Source organism: Lolium rigidum, chromosome 6, assembly GCF_022539505.1.
Source record: "Lolium rigidum isolate FL_2022 chromosome 6, APGP_CSIRO_Lrig_0.1, whole genome shotgun sequence".
NCBI lineage: Eukaryota > Viridiplantae > Streptophyta > Magnoliopsida > Poales > Poaceae > Lolium > Lolium rigidum.
In genome coordinates this window covers 184,872,805-184,880,755 of record NC_061513.1, presented here as the reverse complement: position 1 = coordinate 184,880,755, position 7,951 = coordinate 184,872,805, and positions in this window count along the sequence as shown.

Below are 7,951 nucleotides of genomic sequence, written 5' to 3'. Positions count from 1 at the left end.
TAAATGGTGTTTTGGCACATGGGAGCATATGCTCCCTTTATTTTGAAATGCATGTTACATACATTTTGTAATTTCAAAAAATTGAAACGAAAAATTTGAACGTACATCTTCACGTGCTACGCGCTCACAAAGTTGTTTCATAAAAATCCGACTTGTCGTGTGACGTGTGTAAAAAAGACAAAATTCAATGCTGAAAATAAGGCTTTTCAGGAGATAATTTTTCTCTTTTTTACACAGACCACAAAACATATTGGTTCCTCGCGAAACTTGATGAACGTACGTATATTGTGGAGATGTACAAGTAGAATTTTTCGTCAAATTTTTTCGACATTTTGAAATATAATTTTTTGATAGAGGGAGCATATGCACCCAGGAGCCAAATTGAATTTCCGTATAACCTTCATGATTCAGCAGCCATAAATATACACATATTAGCTTGAAGTAGCCATTCATAGGGCCATGCATATACAGTTGGGGAAATCCATACACACATATATACTACATATATCTAGAAGTGCACTCTTACATCAAACTTCTACTAAAATTCATAGATAGTGCAGTGCATTAAACTAGCATAATTAGTACTCTAGCAAACACATTCAAGTTAGGATGTGAACCAGAAGATGCAGCTCTCCATATATTTTTCATGGAAGCCGAAAAGGACAATGTCCTCCTCATGTAGGTTGAACGTCCTCACAACATTGTCCCATCCAGCTGTCAAGATTGCATTGTTTGACCTAGTTCCCATCTCTATCCTAACTTTCCATGGCCTCCTACTGGTGATGCACGAAACATAAACATCAACGGGTCTACAAGGAGATTCTTTAGGTACCGAACTGTGAATTCAGATCCAAATTTCTATGGTGCAGAGATAATTGAAGAATAAGCATACTTCTAGTTATTAAGTAATTAAATATCACAAGCTTGTTCATGATATTCTTACCAGTTTGCACTTCCTTCTCATGACGGATGAATAGGTCATTATGTACACATAGTACCTGAATTTTTGTGGAAATTTGGGATCACACGGATCATAAAGGAAGCTCACTTGATCTTCTGTCAGCTACAAATCGTTTCCAACCAGACACTGCTTAACAAAATCTTTGGTACGCTTGTATTGAGGTCCTGATGTAAAAAATAGAAATATGGTATCATTAATTGGGAAGCATAGTACACATAGATTAGAGAAGTGATCATCTTCATCTTATATTAACTTGCTAAAATATTCAAACTATTCAAATTTTGGAGAAAATTAAGACATGCAATCTTATAGTATACTACCATATACTATATATAAAATAGTTCACATTTTCATGTTCTTCATACAAGCAGAAACTTCACAGTACTGGGTTTTTCATCTGATGACATGGAATCATCACTCTCGCAGCTACAAAAGTCACAGTCCTCGCTGGATAGCGATATTGCATCATCATAGCAGCTTCCCATCTGCTAAATAGAGCGATACACAAACTAATTATTTTTATGCGCGTCCGAATTTGAGATTTACTTTTCTGATTCTGCGTCTTTTTCGATAGCAGGTTCCCATTTACTTTTTCGATGCACAAACTGCCAATCATTATGCTACTGTCTAGAGTTAGGCACCAGATGGATCGGTGCCGCCGCGTGTGTTAGGTTTTTTGGGGATAGTTCACATACCTGAACCGGCGGCGGGGATGGAGGAGCGGCGGGAAGGAGCGCGCGTCAACAAAACGGCGGGGATCAGGACCTGCAACGAATTGGCCGGCGGGGGTGGAGGAGCGGCACGGGACTGGCGGTGTGGATGAGGACGACCGTGGCTCTGGAATGTTGGACACGCGGCGGAGAATGAAGGAGAAGTGGCACCACCCATCAAATTTTCCAAACAATTTCGGATTTTTGCCGCGAACTATTGGTCTTAGACAGATAAAACTCTAGACCATCTCTACAAGGCCGAATTTTCACATTTTGCCGCCAATTATCCCTCTTAGGCTAGACGACATATTATCTCCCTTAGACGAGAACTATTAGGAACCGTCTCTAAGATCGTATTTAATGCTTAATTTTAATTGTTAATTATTCTTTTTGAAGGAAAGTTTCCTAGTTTTAATTAAAAAAACTGGTCCACAAACTGGTTCACAACTATATAATTAAACATTTTGGTCCACAAATAACTAGCAACAAGTTTATGAGTCGGTGCGCATACTCCCTCCAAGTATCGCTACTTCACCGAGTCCAACTATGACCCCGACGACGGTGATGATGTCGATAACGAAACTCATTTGCAGGTGCATGCAAGTCCTTGGAGTCATGAGTATGGATTATCCAATCAGTAGATGCTCAGTTTGGAGGAAGTTGTTCCACCGTTCTGCTATGAAGGAGATGCGGTCATCAACATCCGACTTGTACTCGACAACGGTGATGCCACCACGTGATCCAATATGAAGTCCAACCAAGCCATCTTGAGGGATATGAAGATGAAAAAATATGTTCTTAGGTAATTTCTACAATGCAAAAGTGAGATAACATCAAGTTACACGACCATTATCATAAGATATATATATAGCTCTAGGGTCACTTAAAATAATATACTCAAATACCATAAGGTGCCTCTTAACATTCGTAGTCGTCAAGCGGGTGAAAAATCGCACCCCGACGAAGGAATTACTTGGAGGGATGATTTGTTGGAGGTGTTAATTCTCACCATCCGTAGGGATGCATCTCTGGGTGACAAGCGGTCCACCACTGTTGAGATAAATGATAGTTATTTTGGGTATGACTCCTCCCAAAGGAAAGCACACCAACTCACTATCTTCGATGAGCTGATTCCGGACAATGAATTCACGCCAACCTTCACCTCCCAAGCGAGTCGTAGTTGGCCCTTTTTGCACTTGAACCTCGTATGTCCGCCCACAAGCTTAGAATTGCACACTATCTCATGTGAGATCATTGAATTGCGCTCTTGCGTTGCATGGGACAATCTTTGTATGAAAAGCACAGTTTAGAGGGATATTCACTTTGGCTCATAGGAGCATTTGCTCCCATTGTGTGAATCAACATTTCGAAGTGTCCAAAAATTCTAAACTAAAAATTTTCATGTACATCTACACATTTTATGTTCGTACACAAGTTTTCAAAAAAAAACTATAAAAATTTGTGGCTCCAGTAAAAAAGACAAATTTTGATGCTATAAGCCTATAACACGACTACGTACAGAACATTTTTTTGTCTTTTTTGTACACGCCACATAAAATGTTGTTTCTCCATGAAAACTTGTGCACTAACATAGAATATCACGATGTACAACAAAAAATTTATGTCAGAATTTTTTGACATTTTTAAAATTGTTTTTTAATTATTTTGTATAATAGGAGCATTTGCTCCTATGAGCCAAAACGCCTCCTCCCAGTTTAGATTTATACATTATTTCTAAGTTCATGCAATGCAGACTATGGAAGTTAATATAACATATGTGTAAATTTTAGTACCACAAAATTTTCGAAATAACCCGGTACGAGATGAACACTGAATAGAGAGCTAGTTGAGAAGACTCTTTCTTTCCACTGAGTCATGCAAACTTGGCAAGGTGCCATATCCTACACAAAAAAATCACATGCTACTAACTTGAACGGGGGAGTCATATCCTACACAAAAAATGTTTGCAAAATATAAAGGTTCATGGGCCAAATTTTTTGTACAAAACATACACGTGCATTTATGCATTTCCAATGTGTACAAAACATGAGGCGAACGAAAAATTGGTGTGCAAACGAAAAAATAAGTAGACCACGGAACATCCGAATTTATTCGGACACTCCGAAACAGAATTAGCTCTTAAATTAGCAAAATATTGAAAAAATAAGTTAAATGAAGATCCATATATGATTATTTATGTACATACAAGCTCTATGTCACGAAAATAACTTGATATGTTGAAGAAAGTATATAATAGTACAAACTTTGGATTTCACCATGATAGATAAATTATGAAATAAACTGTATAAAATCTGAAAATATCATATTAGCAACATTAGGTGGTTTGTTAAGTTATGTGATTAAAATCACCAAGACTAGACAAATATTTCTTATAAAAATATTAAAATAAAGTACCTGGAATATCTAGATTTATTCAGGTGGTCCAGGTTATGGTCAGTTCAAAAAATTTATTAGAATGTCAAAATATAAAAAGGAAATAAATATGAATATATAACAATAAGTAACTTTAAATTATTTATTTAATGTTTTCTTGAATAAAAAATATTTCTTAGAGACGGTCTCTATGTGTGTATAGAGATGGTCTCGTTAATTTAACCATATACAATGAACTCATGGAATGGACTTTTTGATTCAAGTATATCTTGTTTACTGTTTGTTCTGCTAGTTTTCTTAGTACCAAGACGGATCTGAACCTTCTATGTGAAAATTCATACATGGCCGATATTGCAAGGATTCAGATTCATAGCCAACGGAATTGAAATACATATAAGTGTATACAATACAAACATATAATAGTTACAGTGCCCAACATTAAACATGTGATCCAAAACTATTAAGATCTAGATATGTACAGGCAAAAGCATCTTCTTCGGAACTCCTTGAGGGATATTTAGCGAATCTTCACCGCAAACAAGCCGATGCAATCTTTTCTCATTTCCACTCTCACATCAACCAGTGAACCAACTTGAAGTTGGTTCATGTGGCAGAAGTTGGTGACATAGGCATCCTGGATAGGCCTGCCGAATAAGGTACACGGGAATAATTGAAGGCCCACGATCCTAAGATTATGAAGCCCGGAAGCCCAATAAGCATCAATATGGGAAGTAGAGATAGATTAGGAATAATACTTGTATCAATACGGGAAAGACTCGAATAAGTCTCCCGGACTTTGTAACTTGTACGATACGAAAACCTTGGCTCCACCTCCTATATAGAGGGGAGCCGAGTAGGAAAGAAAGGATCAAATCATTGTCAACACACACCCTAGTTTTTCATAGTCGAGCACCTTTTCGGCTGAAACCTTCGAGATCTACTTGCCCTCTACTTTCCGCGAAACCCTAGTCTACAACTTGTAGGCATTGACAAGTTAATACCTTGTCAATTGGCGCCGTCTGTGGGAATTGGAGGCGACAAGGAGCTGATCTCGATGGCACACTGATACGTCCATTTTGCATCACTATTTTATATCATAGTTTACTGTTATTCATTGATATATTTCATATTTAGAGATGATACTTATGTTATTTCATCTATTTTGCATGTTTTAAGACTATTGGAGAATCGCGCACCGGAGTCAGGATTCTGCTGGAAAAAGCACCGTCAGAATGCAATATTTCGGAAGATCAACAACTGGCGGGAATTATACTGAAAATCCTATTTTTCCAGAAGACGGAGGTAGCCAAAAGGAGGAGCCGAGGAGGGCCGCCATGGGCCCCCCTCGTAGGCCGGCGCGGGCCCTGCCCTGGCCGCGCCGCCGTGTGAGGAGGGGGCCCACAACCCCCTCTGGTCTCCTCTCCTTCGCGTACTTCTTCGTCCCAAAAACCTAAGCTCCAGAGGATAGTCGCGAAGAGTCACAGCCGCCTCTGCGGGGCGGAAAACACCAGAGAGAAAAGAGCTCTCCGGCAGGCTGAAATCTGCCGGGGAAATTCCCTCCCGGAGGGAGAAATCGATGCCATCGTCACTGTCATCGAGCTGGACATCATCTCCATCATCATCACCATCATCTTCATCATCATCACCGCCATCTCCACCGATGCACCTCGTCACCGCTGTAACAATTAGGGTTGGATCTTGATTGTTTGATAGGGGAAACTCTCCCGGTATTGATTTCTACTTGTTATTGATGCTATTGAGTGAAACCATTGAACCAAGGTTTATGTTCAGATTGTTATTCGTCATCATATCACCTCTGATCATGTTCCATATGATGTCTCGTGAGTAGTTCGTTTAGTTATTGAGGACATGGGTGAAGTCTAAATGTTAGTAGTGAATTATGTTGGTTAGTATTCAATGTTATGATATTTAAGTTGTGGTGTTATTCTTCTAGTGGTGTCATGTGAACGTCGACTACATGATACTTCACCATTTATGGGCCTAGGGGAATACATCTTGTATTCGTTTGCTAATTGCGGGGTTGCCGGAGTGACAGAAACCTAAACCCCCGTTGGTATATCGATGCAGGAGGGACATCAGGATCTCAGAGTTTAAGGCCGTGGTTAGATTTATCTTAATTACTTCCTTGTATTTACGGATGCTTGCAAGGGGTATAATCACAAGTATGTATTAGTCCTAGGAAGGGCGGTGCATTAGCATAGGTTCACCCACACAACACTTATCAAAACAATGAAGATTAATCAGCTATATGAAGCGAAAGCACTAGACTAAATTCCCGTGTGTCCTCAAGAACGTTTGGTCATTATAAGTAAACAAACCGGCTTGTCCTATGTGCTAAAAAGGATTGGGCCACTCGCTGCAATTATTTCTCTCGCACTTTACTTACTTGTACTTTATTCATCTGCTATATCAAAACCCCCGAATACTTGTCTGTGAGCATTTACAGTGAATCCTTCATCGAAACTGCTTGTCAACACCTTCTGCTCCTCGTTGGGTTCGACACTCTTATTTATCGAAAGTACTACGATACACCCCCTATACTTGTGGGTCATCACACACTCAACATCAACGACATCATCAGTAGCAAGCAACGCGATAGATGGAGGTAAACATGTCAAACCTGATCTCGTCAATTTTGTTCCTCACCTCCCGCCCGTTTGTATACATATGACGATCTGGAGGAGTCGATGAAGATGACGTTCGGGAGCTTCCACTTCCGCGTCGGAAGAGAAGGATCGCATCGCCTGGTGGCACCGATTTCTTCGGGACCGTTAGCGGCCGATTCCAATTTCTTGGGATCATCATCAGCAATCGAGTCAGGCGACGAGGAGGTTTCTCCTCAAAGCTACATCAAGCCCGCCGTCGGTGGAGAACTCGCCGATCTGCTCGGTGGCATGTATTTCGGGTCATTCACGGACTCCGATCTGGAACAGCGACTCGGAGAACATCGACAACTTCGACTTCATCGATAGATCTACTTCTAGGAGGTCTTCGCTGATCGTTACAATAGTGTCACCGAGCCTGAAGATGGAAACACAATTGCAAAATATCACCAAGTCTACGTGATTGGAGAATCAAGCCGACCAGAAGATGAAGCGTCGGAAGCTTTCGATGATTTGGGCAACCCATACATCTCACCCGCGAATCTCACCCGCGGAACAGGTCCCAAATACGTCGACCCCACGCCGCGGGAGAGGGTGCAGCTATCGCAAGCAGCTTGGGATAGAGCGGGAAGAGCCATCAACGGCACAGAGCCGATGAGCACAACAGCTACAACAAACGAATTGCAGGCATATCAATATAGACTCGCTTGTGCTGGACGAGAGCTAGAAAAACAAAGAGAAATACTCGATGATAGAAGAGCTGCCGCTTCCGCGTCAAGTGCGCGCAGGCCCAACCTGAGCCGACAATCTGGATCGACGTGAGATAGTCATAGAGCGACACGCGCGAGAGGAAGATCTCGGCTAGCCAATGTGTCTGGCCACGAAAGAGAGAAACTGATACAAAACCTCGACATGTCCCTTTATGTCGATAGATACAAGAGGGCACATCATCCCTAAAACACCGGAAGCAGGATATTTGGTGATACATCTCCAACGTATCTATAATTTCTGATGTTCCATGCTAGTTTTATGACAATACCTACATGTTTTGCTCACACTTTATAATGATTTTATGCATTTTCCGGGACTAACCTATTAACAAGATGCCGATGTGCCAGTTCCTGTTTTCTACTGTTTTTGGTTTCAGAAATCCTACACAGAAATATTCTCGGAATTGGACGAAACAAAAGCCAAACCTCCTATTTTACCGAGACGGACCCGTAACACCGAAGGAGAGACGGAGAGGGGCCAAGGGGGCCCCA